Raw genomic sequence first — 13,075 nt, forward strand, 5'->3', positions numbered from 1 at the left:
GCAGAGGAGTCTCTTACAATCCCACATATCCTCTACTTACTCTTCATTAAGCACCTGGGTGTGAAGGAGGGAGATCGAGTCCTTTCCAGTGTAAAATAACAGGAACCCATGTAAGCTAATGCATGCTGCAGCATTTACAGATGAGAAAACTGTCACCACACAAGATGCAAATGCAGCACAAAATTTTTTTGTCTTCCAAAGTGAATGGAAATTTTGCCTGGCTTTTGTCCTAGCCTTACATATAGAAGGTTTGGTTTTGTTTGGTTTTTCCTTACCGAAATACTCCTTGTTCATTTTAACCAAGAGACTAGACTTTTAGCCTCAATGCAAACCAAGCAAAATGGGGTTTTTTTGGTTTCTATAATGGCCATACCTGGGAATTCCATCCCCAGACCATCTTTGCAATGACAGCCTTTACTCCAGAATGCTATGGTCTACAGTACAGGCTGAAAGCAAGAGCTAGTCAAGATAGACAGGGTCAGAGAAGTGAAAGACAACAAAATAAATTGGGTTTGGCAGAAAAACAGAAGCCTCAATTTGTCATTTGCCTAAGCAATAAAGGACAGCAGTGATAACTCATAAGGAAGGCTTGAAAGGCAGATAAGTACTGACTGACTGGGAGTGCTGCTGCAGTGTGGGAGAGCTATCAGTCTCAGATTAGCTGGGGAGTTTGCAGACCCCAAGGTGTAACTGAGCAATTTTCTTAATCTTGATGATTTAGGATATATTATCATTGCTGTCTTAACTCATACATCTACAAATGTTCATGATCAGCTTTATCTCCCTTCACACATAAAATCCTTATGTGTGCATTTATTTGTCCTTTGCACCCAGTCCCTTTCACAGGTGGGAATGCATTTCTAAACATGAGCTGTGCTACAGGTTTATTTTTCCCTGATATCCAAAACCAAATTGGTATGTACTCCATCAGACTAGACAATCACCAATCACAGGTTGTCTGGACATTCATGGAAAGGCTCAGAGACACTAACTGGAATAACTGGAACACTGGTTCTGCACTCCGGTATGAACTTTTAGCCCTAAAGCATGAGACGCAGAAGTATTACATTTCCAGTTAACTGTGCAGTACAAGCAGCAAGCGCTTAAACTGTTACTGTTTTAAGAATAGCTGCTCAACTATGACCCTCCTACAGAAAAGTTTTTGGTCCTCACTCTGAGCATAAAGATTCTCAATACACATGCGACCCTGCAGCAACCTAGTATTATAAATAGAGTGAAATTATGAAGATTGACAAGTAATGTCATCGGCTTCTCACAGTCTCACTGTTACCTTCCTCCCTTTGCATCATCCCCGGCTGTGTTCTCACTAAATTAAAGTCTGACTCTGCTCATGTTCATTGAAAAAAGGCTCTGTTGAGTGAAGCAGTCCTGGATGGCAATACTTCTGTCGTAGTCCTCTTTAGTCTTAATTTTTACCTACGTAGGACAGGAGGAGTGCCAGATACCCAGTAAACAGAATCCTGTTCTGAAGCAGACAAAGCCCATAACCAAGCCCCTGTGAAAGAAATTCAGATCTTTCACTAACACATTCTGGGATTCCAGGTAGATTGACACTGCTGTTGTGGCCCCCGTGCTTGGCAAAGCTGAGAAGCAAAGCCCAGACAGTCCCCCAGCTGCAGCTGAACATAATTCAACTATTCCAACTCAGTGCGAAGTCAAAAGGTGAGCATTGAAAGCAACAGCACTGAAAACAGCTGAGCACCCAAATCTAGAAGCCCCTGCAGAAAGCACCTCAAAGCACGTTGAAATACAAGACCCGAACTTCATAATCTTCACCCAAATTCTAAACTGGTGGTTATCAGCTTTGATGACATTACAGCAAGTTATGCCAGTTGGGAATCTGTTCCACTGCAGCTACGTGTTTTGTAATTGCCAAGTCAGAATCTGTGATACATTAAGGTTGTTTTGCAGAACTTCTGCCATACTGCTCTTTATGATCCATGATTTTCATTAGTCAGTGCCTATGATTTCAACATATGTTTATGGGAACAGCCTGCAATTTATTACACTCAAAGCAGTGCCTCATGCTGCACATCACTGTGACAGGCAGTTAGTTCCCACTGAGTAATTAATTATTAATACATATATTTATTTAAGAACTATTCCTAGTAAAAGTTATAATTATTTTTACTCTAAAAATATAAATAACACAAGCAATTACTGCCATTTTGTTTTTAAAATATTATTTATGCAGCTACTCTGAAAATGACAATGCATCAGGAAAATAATATGTTTTGAGTAAAGCCAAACAGCTACCAATTTCTTGTTCAGGTAGAAAAGCCAGAGGGTGATTCCTGGCCTATTTCAGGAATGAAAGCAAGGACCAACGAGGGGAAAAAGTTGTGTGGGCAACTCCATGTAGAACAGCGGAAAGAGATGTACAAATAAAAACTAAGAAAATTCTGCCGTCTCAAAATCACACTGAATGTACCTCAGTTGCACACAAAACACTCAAGCGCAAGAACAAAGTGGAGCCATCGGGGGAGTCAGCGATGCTGCCGGGCAGCTTGCCAGGCCGCAGCAGGAGGGTGTGCAGAGGCAGAACCGAGCTCTCCTCGGAGAGCCAGGGATGCGGAGCGCGTCTCTCTGTGGGCGCTGCTGGAAGGTGGCAGAAAACTGCTCCTAGGCCTCAGGCTCAAAATCCGTTTGAATGCCAAGCGTAGCAACTGAATTTAAAACATTTTGTGCTACAGCAGGCTCGAAGTATAACAGCCGGGGAGGGAGGTTAGGAACCAGCTCCCTCCCTGCTCGGCACCCACTCTCGGCTAAGCGTGGCTCATGAAGCAACCTAGCACAGGTGGCATGGTGGCAAGAGAAGCCACACAGAAGGACGCAGAGCTCATCTTAACTATGCGAAACAAAGGCAACACAATTTCAGCACAGTTCCAGAGGTCACATTCTCCATCTTTCAACCTGAGTTCTGTAGTAGAACTGGAGAGGAGATTACTATTGATTCAGATGGGTGTAAGTGGATGAAAAATGGGTGCAGATAACTGATTCAAGGTTCTTTAGGTTTTTTTATGAGAAGTAGGCTTTGAAGGAAATTAATAATGTTGATGAAATTTTCCTTCCTTCTGAATCTTTAGCTGGAAAAAGTAGATTTTTTTAAATATTTCAGGTTAACTAAAATTGCAGGGGAAAATATTTTTATTGAACACTATCTGCAAAACACCCAAAGAACATAATATTTGTACGTCCATAACATGCAAAAAAAAAAAATTCATTGCTTTGTCATAATTTTCTTCTTCCAGCACACAAACAAATATATATCTTTTGATATTTTCTACAAAACAACTGTCATTTTTAATGTCTTTGGTTAGAGGGCAATTTGTAGAGTTACAGCCTTTCAAATGAGCAGATGTTCTGTTTTCCAGGGGGAAATCATATGGATACCAGAGTAGCTACAGAGGGATGAACTGTTTGTATGTAGGCCTGGCTTCTCTTCAGTGTCTCTGTGCCAGTCTATTCAAGGGCTGAGCTGTAGTGACTAAGAAAGCAAAGATGCCAGACATATACCTCCTCTTTGTTGATGATAAACACCACAGAATAAGATTGTGTGATAGGAATAGCTTAACTTTTTTGCTTTTGATTTGCCAGCAACATCAACAGTGACTGAGCTGAAATCTGGAAAAAACACAGGATCATCATATTCATGGGAAGGAACCACGATGTGTCTATGAAGCAGTGGAAGCTATTCCTTCTGAACATCTATCTGAACATCTTTACCTTTTATGTATGTAAAACCGAAATAAAATAAAATTAAATGAAGTCAAATGCCTCCCTGCAGATAATGTACTCTAATTATGTACGGCCTCACTTCTCAGCAATACGTATCCTTTACAAGCACTATTAAACTGACAGCACTTCTGCAGAAGATAGATCTCCTCTGTTACACTATAGCAATGGTGCTTTAAACAACTGCAGAGCAAGTATTTACATCTCCACTGCAAATGTCTGCAAGGCTGAAACTACATGCAGAGCTGTTTAAGCACTTGTGAATAGGTGCAAAAATATGTATTGAGAATTTCTAAGCATGATTACACAAGATATCTGACAAGTCATCTGGAACAATCATCAAAGCATGTCCTGAATTTCAAGAGGTCAGTCTTAACTTGATAGATATCAAGGTTACCCTTCTAAATGAATTGTCTAAACAAAGAGACGAAAAAGGCTGTCAGCTAAGTTAAGAAAAACACTTTAAATATAAGAGGCTTATTTTCTTTTACTGCAACATGAACAAAATGATGCTGTTTCACTTCTCAAGAGGGAAATCTTTCCCCTTCATTCAGAAATGGTTTGATGCATCTTAGCTAATGTACACGCTTAACATGGCTCAGCTTTTCTGAATTTCCCCATATGGACATATGAATCAGCACCTCATTGCACCACCTCTCCCTCACTGAGGGGCACAGAGGAAATAAAACTGAAAACATTGTCCAAAAAGTGGATGTTTGCTAAGGTCTTGCACCGCAAACTACCTAGAATGTCCTTCCCTCCCTCATGTATCACCAAAATCTGTATAATCCCACGCCTCTGGGAGCCAAACTCAGCAGGGGAATTCCAGTGGACTTTAAAATAAGGATTATGAAATAATACCATCACACAATATCCTCCCTTAGTTCATATTTAAATATATTTTACATTCATTTTCTTCTTTCCATCACAAGGATTAAAAAAGTTAGATACCTCCAGCTAGCTCAAAAAGTAAACCATATGTGCTGGCTTTGGCTGGGATAGAGTTATTTTTCTTCGTAGTAGCTGGTATGGGGCTGAGTTTTGGATTTGTGCTAAAAATAGTTTTGATAACACAGGGATGTTTTCATTATTGCTGAGCAGGGCTTGCACAGAGCCAAGGCCTCTCCTGCCCCTCACCCCACCCCACCAGCGAGCGGGCTGGGGGGTACAAGGAGCTGGGAGGGGGCACGGCTGGGACAGCTGACCCCAACTGACCCAAGGGATATTGCACACCATACCACGTCATGCTCAGCATATAGAGCTGGGGAAGAAGAATGAAGGGGGCGTTGTTTGGAGTGATGGCGTTTGCCTTCCCAAGTCACTGTTACACGTGATGGAGCCCTGCTTTCCTGGGGATGGCTGAGCACCCGCCTGCCCATGGGAAGGAGTGAGTGAATTCCTTGTTTTGCTTTGCTTGTGTGCGTGGCTTTTGCTTTCCCTATTTACTGTCTTAATCTCCACCTATGAGTTTTCTGACTTTTACTCTTCCAATTCTCTTCCCCATCCCACCGAGGGGGAGTGAGTAAGCGGCTGTGTGGGGCTTAGCTGTCAGCTGGAGTTAAACCACGACACTATGAGTCAAGAATCAAAGCAGAACATAACCTCAACAAACTCCAGCAGCATTTGACAGTGCTCACCTGACTTGGTTAGGAGCCTTTATCTTAAAAACACTGCAGGTTTCAAATTGCCTAGGAAATCTGACTCATCTTTAAGTAACTTTAGCTATCAATTGTCTTTGAAAAATCACAGTTACCAACTGTGATTAAGCTACTACTTAAATAAAAAACAAGTCAATAGGGGCCAAGTGCTACTCTAAGCTCATATTCACTCATTGTTGAAAGCTCCTTTAATATTTCTCTAGTTCATCTTTCTTCTGCTGCTGGTATCTCACAGAAATCATCCTGCCATTGTTGAAAGGTCAAGTTCATTTTAGGAAACTCAAGATGCAAACAGCTACAGGCTCCCCTGCTGATGTGCACGCCTTTCTTCGGTTCTCCTTTAAAAAAATATTATTCTATAAAAGTGAAATAAAATTGCTAGTGACCCTAAAATTACTAGCTTCATATGATGCTGTAGTGTGCATGTTCTCTACCTATGGTGTGCCACAGAAGAAGAAAGGATAATTATATACTTCAGCTCTGATGAGTTCCTGCTGTCAAGTGTGTCTTTAATTCCAGAAAGTCAATAAATTCCAACTTTTATTATTGATTTTTCTTTTTTCCCCAAGAGCCATTTCACCACATGGGAAAATAGATATTATGCCATATTTATTTCTTATTCAGCTTCCATCACTTCTGAAAGGAAGACATTTTTTCCCTTTGCCTACAATAAACAACAGCATTTTAAAACAACTTTGTAGGCATTTCAAAAGCACCATTCTTCAAATGCCTTTTGAGCAGTTCCATTTTCATAGTCACCTTGGACAAATAATGCCAAGCCAAATGTTTTTAGTACTTTGAGTAAATTAAAACCGAATTATTTAGGAGAGCTCAGGAGGAAGGAAACAGGAATTCATTAATTAATTTTGACTTAACTGATTTATGAGTGGTTAAATCAAATGACAGCAGCTTGGAGCCACAGGCTACCAGCTGAGCTAGATATAACAGGAAGAAGCTGAATCAAAAACGTTGAAGCAGCAAAATAAAATGCAGCCAGTGGCACTCTAGGGCAGAGTCCCTGTACATGACAAACACTATTTGTGACCCAAGGTTGTAAGCTTTCAAGCCAGCACTAAGCAGAAGATGTAAATGCATGTTTGAAGGCTGCATACCAATAAATCCAATGCAATCAGGCACCAGCTAGGAGACTCCGCTCGTCTACCTGGGTGCTGTGCAGGTGCTTGTCACTCCAGCAAGTTCAGTGAACAGGAGAGAGCTGTGAATGTGGATATCCAAATGGTGTGTTTGCTTTTTGCCTTTAGAACTTGACAATCTACCAGGTAGGTGAACAAACATTACTTTTCCAAACTTAGTAGGTTTACCAACCTCAGATCATAATTCCAAAAATTAACTGGAGAAAATAAATGAAAGACATAAAGGGTCTAAATTTTCATACACAATGAAGATTAGAAATATTGCATCATTTGTCAGCATGGACTTTCAACCTTTCAAGCATTTCTTCTTGCCTGTTATTTGCAGGTTAATCATTTAGGTCTATTTCTCAAAAAACATTTATAATATGATAATGTTTTTTATTATTCATAATGAAAATAAAGTTCAGACTCTTTCTGGACGCATCAGAGGAATAATGAAAACATTTCAAATAGAGGTTTTGGGAGAACACTTCAATCCCTTTCTCAAAAATAACCCCACAGCAATAACCTGAGGTATCCAGGAGCCGTTTGACTAAAGTGCGATTCATCAGCCTAAGTAAGGTCTTATGAACCTTTAAAAGAATTGCTTTCTGAGTAGAGAAGAATACAAGAAAATTACAATTGGTCTATCCTTTCCCCTGAAAAATCCTTCTGACTTAATGACAATTTTCATAAGAATGCTTACAGATCTAATTTTATATGATAGTTCCCAATAGTCAAAGTGTTCAGTGGTAGGGGAGGAAGAAATTTTGTGTACCTTGATCTAAAAAAAAAAACAAAACAAAAAACACCACAAAAACAAACCAAAACCTTCCATAAAAGAAAAAAAAGGGTGCTGATACAGGAACTTGTTTTTTAGAATTCTCCAGAGAAAAATAAAATACATGCAGTTCCCCAATCAGTTATGTTAAGTCAGGTAGAACTGAAGTATTCGTAGTCCTGCCTGAAAACAGTGCAATTTTCTGCTTAACTTTGCTCATGTGATTTCTACTTATAGCAGCAGTGCAAAGAACATCACCTACCACCAGTGAGCCAGAGTATTACCACAGGACTTGAGAATTTTAACGGCTTTCTAGTACGTGCCAGTCTCCCATTAGATACAGGGTGTAGAAGGGGGACAGAAGGTTAAATCTAGCAGCAGTAATGTGAAAAACCAGCGCCATTGCTTAAAGCAGCTCTTTACACACAATTCACTATCAGAGATGAGAGTTTGAAAAGAGTGTTTTACATTTCTTTTTTAACATTTCTTCTCTGAATGTTGGTCAGCACTCAAACATTAGGTAGCCACTAAATACAGAGCTTATTTAAGGTTGCTAAATGGTGAGCTCCTTATTAATAATAGTAAATACACAGAATGGACAGGTAGGACCTTTCTTTAAAGTTGTGATCACCCCTTTAATGTCATGGGGAAAAAAATATAAACATGATCCAGTAAGGTAGGAGGTACTTAATGAGAAGAATGAAGTCTAACATTTAAATATGCTTATCAGATGCAGACAATGTGTTCAGAAAATCTTAAGCTTTCAGCTCTGAGAATTAGCTATGCTTTAATAGCATTCAGGGAAACAATGAGCCAATGTAGAAGCTGTCTGTTGAGTCACTGAACATTGATTCAGTCTGAATGCGTTCACCGCAATGTACTGAGCTACTGGTTGGGAATGAGTGGGAGTTCATTAACATACAGAGAAAGAAACAAGCATGCTGGTGCATAGTATCATCTGTTTCACAGCTTCATATTTTACCTATAGGAATTGTGGCAAATGAATAACTTTTGGGGGACCTTAGCAACAATCAGCAGTCACACTCTGCCTACAAAGAAAACAGCAAATTGGTTTAAAATCACTTCTTAGCATATGTAGTGAAAACCATTACATGCTGTCAACATGTTCAAGTCATTGTGCTAATGAGATGAGACAGGTTGTGTGACAAAGCAAGCAGCATGTTTCTCAGCGGTGAGAAGTAATGAGTCCGTTGACCAGTACAGAGAACCTGAATCCTTGGCTGTTTTCAAATTAGGCACTCCCCCCATTTGGCAAGATGCTCATCTCTGCATTTAAGCTTTCTGTTATATTTTAGGTTTGTGGGTTTTTTTTAATCTGTCTGGCTGAAGCAGGAGGGCATATTCTTTCCAACAGTTGGGGCAGAGATCACATGTGCTCATCCACACGAGTGGGTCAGAAATACCTAGCTAGGCTTTGTAGGTCAGTCATCTTATACTAAAGAGTGTCGATGATGATCTTGTGCCTGTTTGATCAACCATCTTAGCTATATTCTCTATTATGAAACAGCTTGCTTTGATAAAGAAAGCAGCCAACCAAACTTCGTAGGCAAGCAAAAAAAGTAAATGTCCTTGAAGACTGTGCCCCTTTCATGCTGTGATTAATTAAGCAATTAAAAGTATGATTGGTCTTTTTAAAGATGCCATAAGATATGGCAACTTCCCGTTATCCAGAATAAATTACAAAAATATCTTTGGTCCTTTTATAAAGGACTAGAGCTGCAGGACAAAATGTTACATGCCTCAGAAATTAGAGTTTTCTGTTCTCAAATATCATTGCAAAGCAGCATGAGTCAGATGGACATGACAAAGATCTGATCGTAAATATTTTGACTATTTCTATCTTGTATCAGCAACCCATGTTGCTAGATGAATATACTGCAGCACTAATGATTTTAGCCCTTCAACATGGAGCTGTGCTCCTGCAAACTCTGGTGTCTTCTCGTCAGCAAAACCTACATGAAAGTCAACAGGAAACTTCTCACGCATGTAAGCTTATGACTTCAAATCTGGTTAAATGTAGGAGACAACCAGACAAGACAAAAGCTAAGAAACTAGTATAAAACTAAGAAAAAAAAATAGGACTTTTCACACATAGCAAATTTTCTTTAAACTAACAGACTGAATACCTCTCAGATATTCTCTCAGCTTTTGAAAAGATAACCCAAATCTCCTGTCACTTCACTATTAAACAAAGGCTCAGCAGCCTTCACCTGACTTGAGAGGATTTAGGCTTATAACAGGAAAATCAAACCCTAGTACTTTGTCCTGGCGGCTCTTGAGATATTTTGAAATTGTGACTTATTCCTCAGACCAAGCAGAAACACAATTCTGTCAAGCTATCTTTGGCCACTGATAGATAGGCTGAAGTATTTCAAGCTTTCTAAGTCACGCTTTTCTCACTACTATCTGTTGCAATGACAGTATATCTCTAGCATATCTTTCAACAAAGAGGACTATAATGAGAACAAAAGAGATGGAGTAATATGATGAACAATTTAAACAAAATTTCATGTCACTCCTAGTTAGTTCCCTACGCTTACTGCAACTTTGAGAGAGAAATCACTTATTCATGAGGAAGTTCATATTTATTACCTCACCAGCTGATTTAGTTATGTCCCACTAGTGCTTTGAAAATGCTAATTAATAAATTTACTTTGGGAAAAAAAAGTTGTTGCCCTCATTCTGGCTTCCTACATAGTTTGGCAACAATCATTATTTCAGATAAGGCACGACTGTTTGCAAACACTATGATGAGGAAGCACAGACTGCAAAAAATCTTCACAATCTATTGCTTTATCATCTTATTTCACAATATGCTTTAAACAGTAAGTGCTTTACACACTGAAAATCAATTATGAAGAAGCAAAAAAAATAATAGCACAAGTCATTTATACAAAAAAATCAGTGGCACATATTTGGAATGAACACAATTAATCCATACAACCCACTTAAGCCAAAAATGTCATGCAACAAATTGACTGACCATTTTTAAGGTAGGTGGTAGCATATTAACAATATGGATGTGCCAAGTTTACTGGAAACAATTCACTTACCTCATAACAAGTGCTACTCTAGCCAGACCATCACTTAACATGTCAAACATCTATAACTATCTGATGCATTTAAAGGCTTAGGAAAAGTGGAACAGATTCCACAGAGTGGAATAATCAATTTTCAGGGGCAGAGAAGCATTCACTGTGGGCAACATTTTGTAGTCCTTATGGAAATGCATAGTTTTTCTATAGCTGCTTGTATGGAAGCATGTTTAGAACCTGTCTGAATGTACATAACAGGATTATTGCTTAAAAGTCCGCAGGAAGTCATAGCACAGTACAGAGAAAACTTCACACATACAAAACTAGCGTTTTCAGCTTGCTGCATCCTTCATGCAACACATTACAAAGTCCCAACACCAACACTGATTCTTCAGCTTCACCTAGACCATTACAAGTCTCTGGACTTTTTTCTCTCGCAAGAGTGGCAGTAGCATCTATTTCCTGGTCCTTGCACCCCTTAATAGCAAATATTCATCTTTCCTATTAAAAACATAGCACGTTTCATCTCTCCACCCTGCAATACTCTATCACCACAAGAGACAGTTATCTGAAATTGCTGTAGAATAAATGACAGCTTTCTTGGCTCTTTTGTTACTCTGTCACAGTAAAAGAGAGCCAGTCCTGTGAGTATGGCTGAAGACCATATAGTTCTATTCTGCATACAGAGCTGGGAATCAGTATGCAATTAAAACCATCTAAAGTTTGCTGGATCGTTTCAATACAGAATGACTAAAATACAAATAGAAAATAGAAAATGTTCTGTTCAGCATTTTAATACAAATCACAACCCAAATTAGTTCATTAAATGCAAGCTGTGAAACTTAACTCTGATCTGTAAGTCGCGAGAGAAAAGCATAGTAAAGAAAAGCTGTGATAAACAACTAGATTTTCTAGTTTTCTCTCCTTAGAGCTCTCTCAGAAGAGATCCCACCGTTCCTTTGGAAGTTCTTTTCTTCTAAACACCTACTCCATGGATCTGTTCCCAACCATAGGTAAAAGGACAAGTTTTCATTAGGGTGCAGTTAGGCATGCAACTCCATTACTATTAACAATGTAATGAAGAATAATAAGGCAGAAATAAGAACATTAACATTTTTTGAGGTAACAGATCATTCTTAATGGAAACTGTGTGCCTTAATTCCCTATACATGGTAATACAAATGTAGCTCATTTTGTCAGTTCATGAGGAGAAAAAGGACAAACCTTAAAAAAAAAAGACACTCCATCCCACCCTGCCCACAGCGAACCACAGCAAGAATGAAATGTTGGCCTTCTGAATCTCAGTGGGAACTTTCCTTTTACTTCACTTGGGGAAAACTTCACCTCATGGCTACTCATCTACTGATTTTAACTATTTTAGTAAGTACAGATTCACATAAACACCCCTACTATCTGGAAACATGCCAGAAATGTGAAAGTAATCTTGGTCATATCTAAAATAAGACTTAATCCAATATTAAATGAAGAGCATGAGCATTTTTCTATTAACTTCAGGAGGTTTTGGATGGAGTCCATTTGGAGACTGCACACTGAGGAGGATTTCTATGCTAACCACAGTGTTCTCTTTGCCAGAGAAAGAAGATGTATTTAAAATAATAGCATTTTATCAATTTGAGAACAAAATATCTGGTCTCCTGCTCTGGAGTTGAGAGGAAAACTTAATTTTCTTTACTATAACTAAACTTGTTAGTTGTTACAAAAAAAGCCCACCAAAACCTGAAACCACGAACACCATCCAACACATACCTTGTTATTATTATTAAAACAGGGAAGTTATTTTCATTGTAATGTATATCTTAGTTTATGCATTTACCATCTTTCCTACTGCAAAAGGTACAAATTCACAGCAGCTGCTATGAACCACAAGCTGACAACCTACCTAGAAAGCTGACAAAACATTTGATTAGTTGTGCCTGGTGATAGAGATGGGCATTCACCCAACAAAATTAAACAAAGCACCTTCAGTCCAACCCTATGAGAGGTTTTTTGTGTGAACTCCAGCTGACCTCACAAAAGGCTTGATATACAAGAAAATTTAGGAAAACAGAATTATAGGAGATTATATGCTGGATTAGACCAATGGTCATAGATTTAACTGAGCGTCAGTGACAGAGGTCAGTAATAAAGCTTATAAAATCAGGATAAAACCAATACGATAGAATCCTATGTCTGCAGGTAATGTCTCATGCAAATTAGTTGAATGCTGGCTTGTTACAGGAAGTCTGAGGGCTTTTAGCAGCTTTGTACCACGTCCTCTTTCATAATTCCAATTTATATGGCTGCACAATTCTATTCTTGCTCTTCCTATAAGTGGGAAATCCCTCTCTTGAGTAGTGCCATGCACTTGGCTTCTGTAGTTGGAAACTACCTGTGTAAGGCTTATATAGAAAGCACAGGGGCCTAGTACTCCCGCTGCAACAAATATTTTCAAATCTATGCCAAAAAAAGAATTACACAGCCAACAAAAGTGCATGTGGTGCTACTTATTAACATTGCTTTGGTTTTTATTGTTTATTTTGCTTTTATCTAGTTTGCTTTGGCAAATTTACTTGTTACTCTTCCCTTCATTCACATACATAGCATGCTGAACATATTCTGAAATGGCTTTTCTTCATACCTTTATTTCATAGCAAGACATCAACTGGTTTATTAAAAAGCTTCCATTTCAGG

The sequence above is a fragment of the Phalacrocorax carbo genome, chromosome 11, assembly GCF_963921805.1.
Source record: "Phalacrocorax carbo chromosome 11, bPhaCar2.1, whole genome shotgun sequence".
NCBI lineage: Eukaryota > Metazoa > Chordata > Aves > Suliformes > Phalacrocoracidae > Phalacrocorax > Phalacrocorax carbo.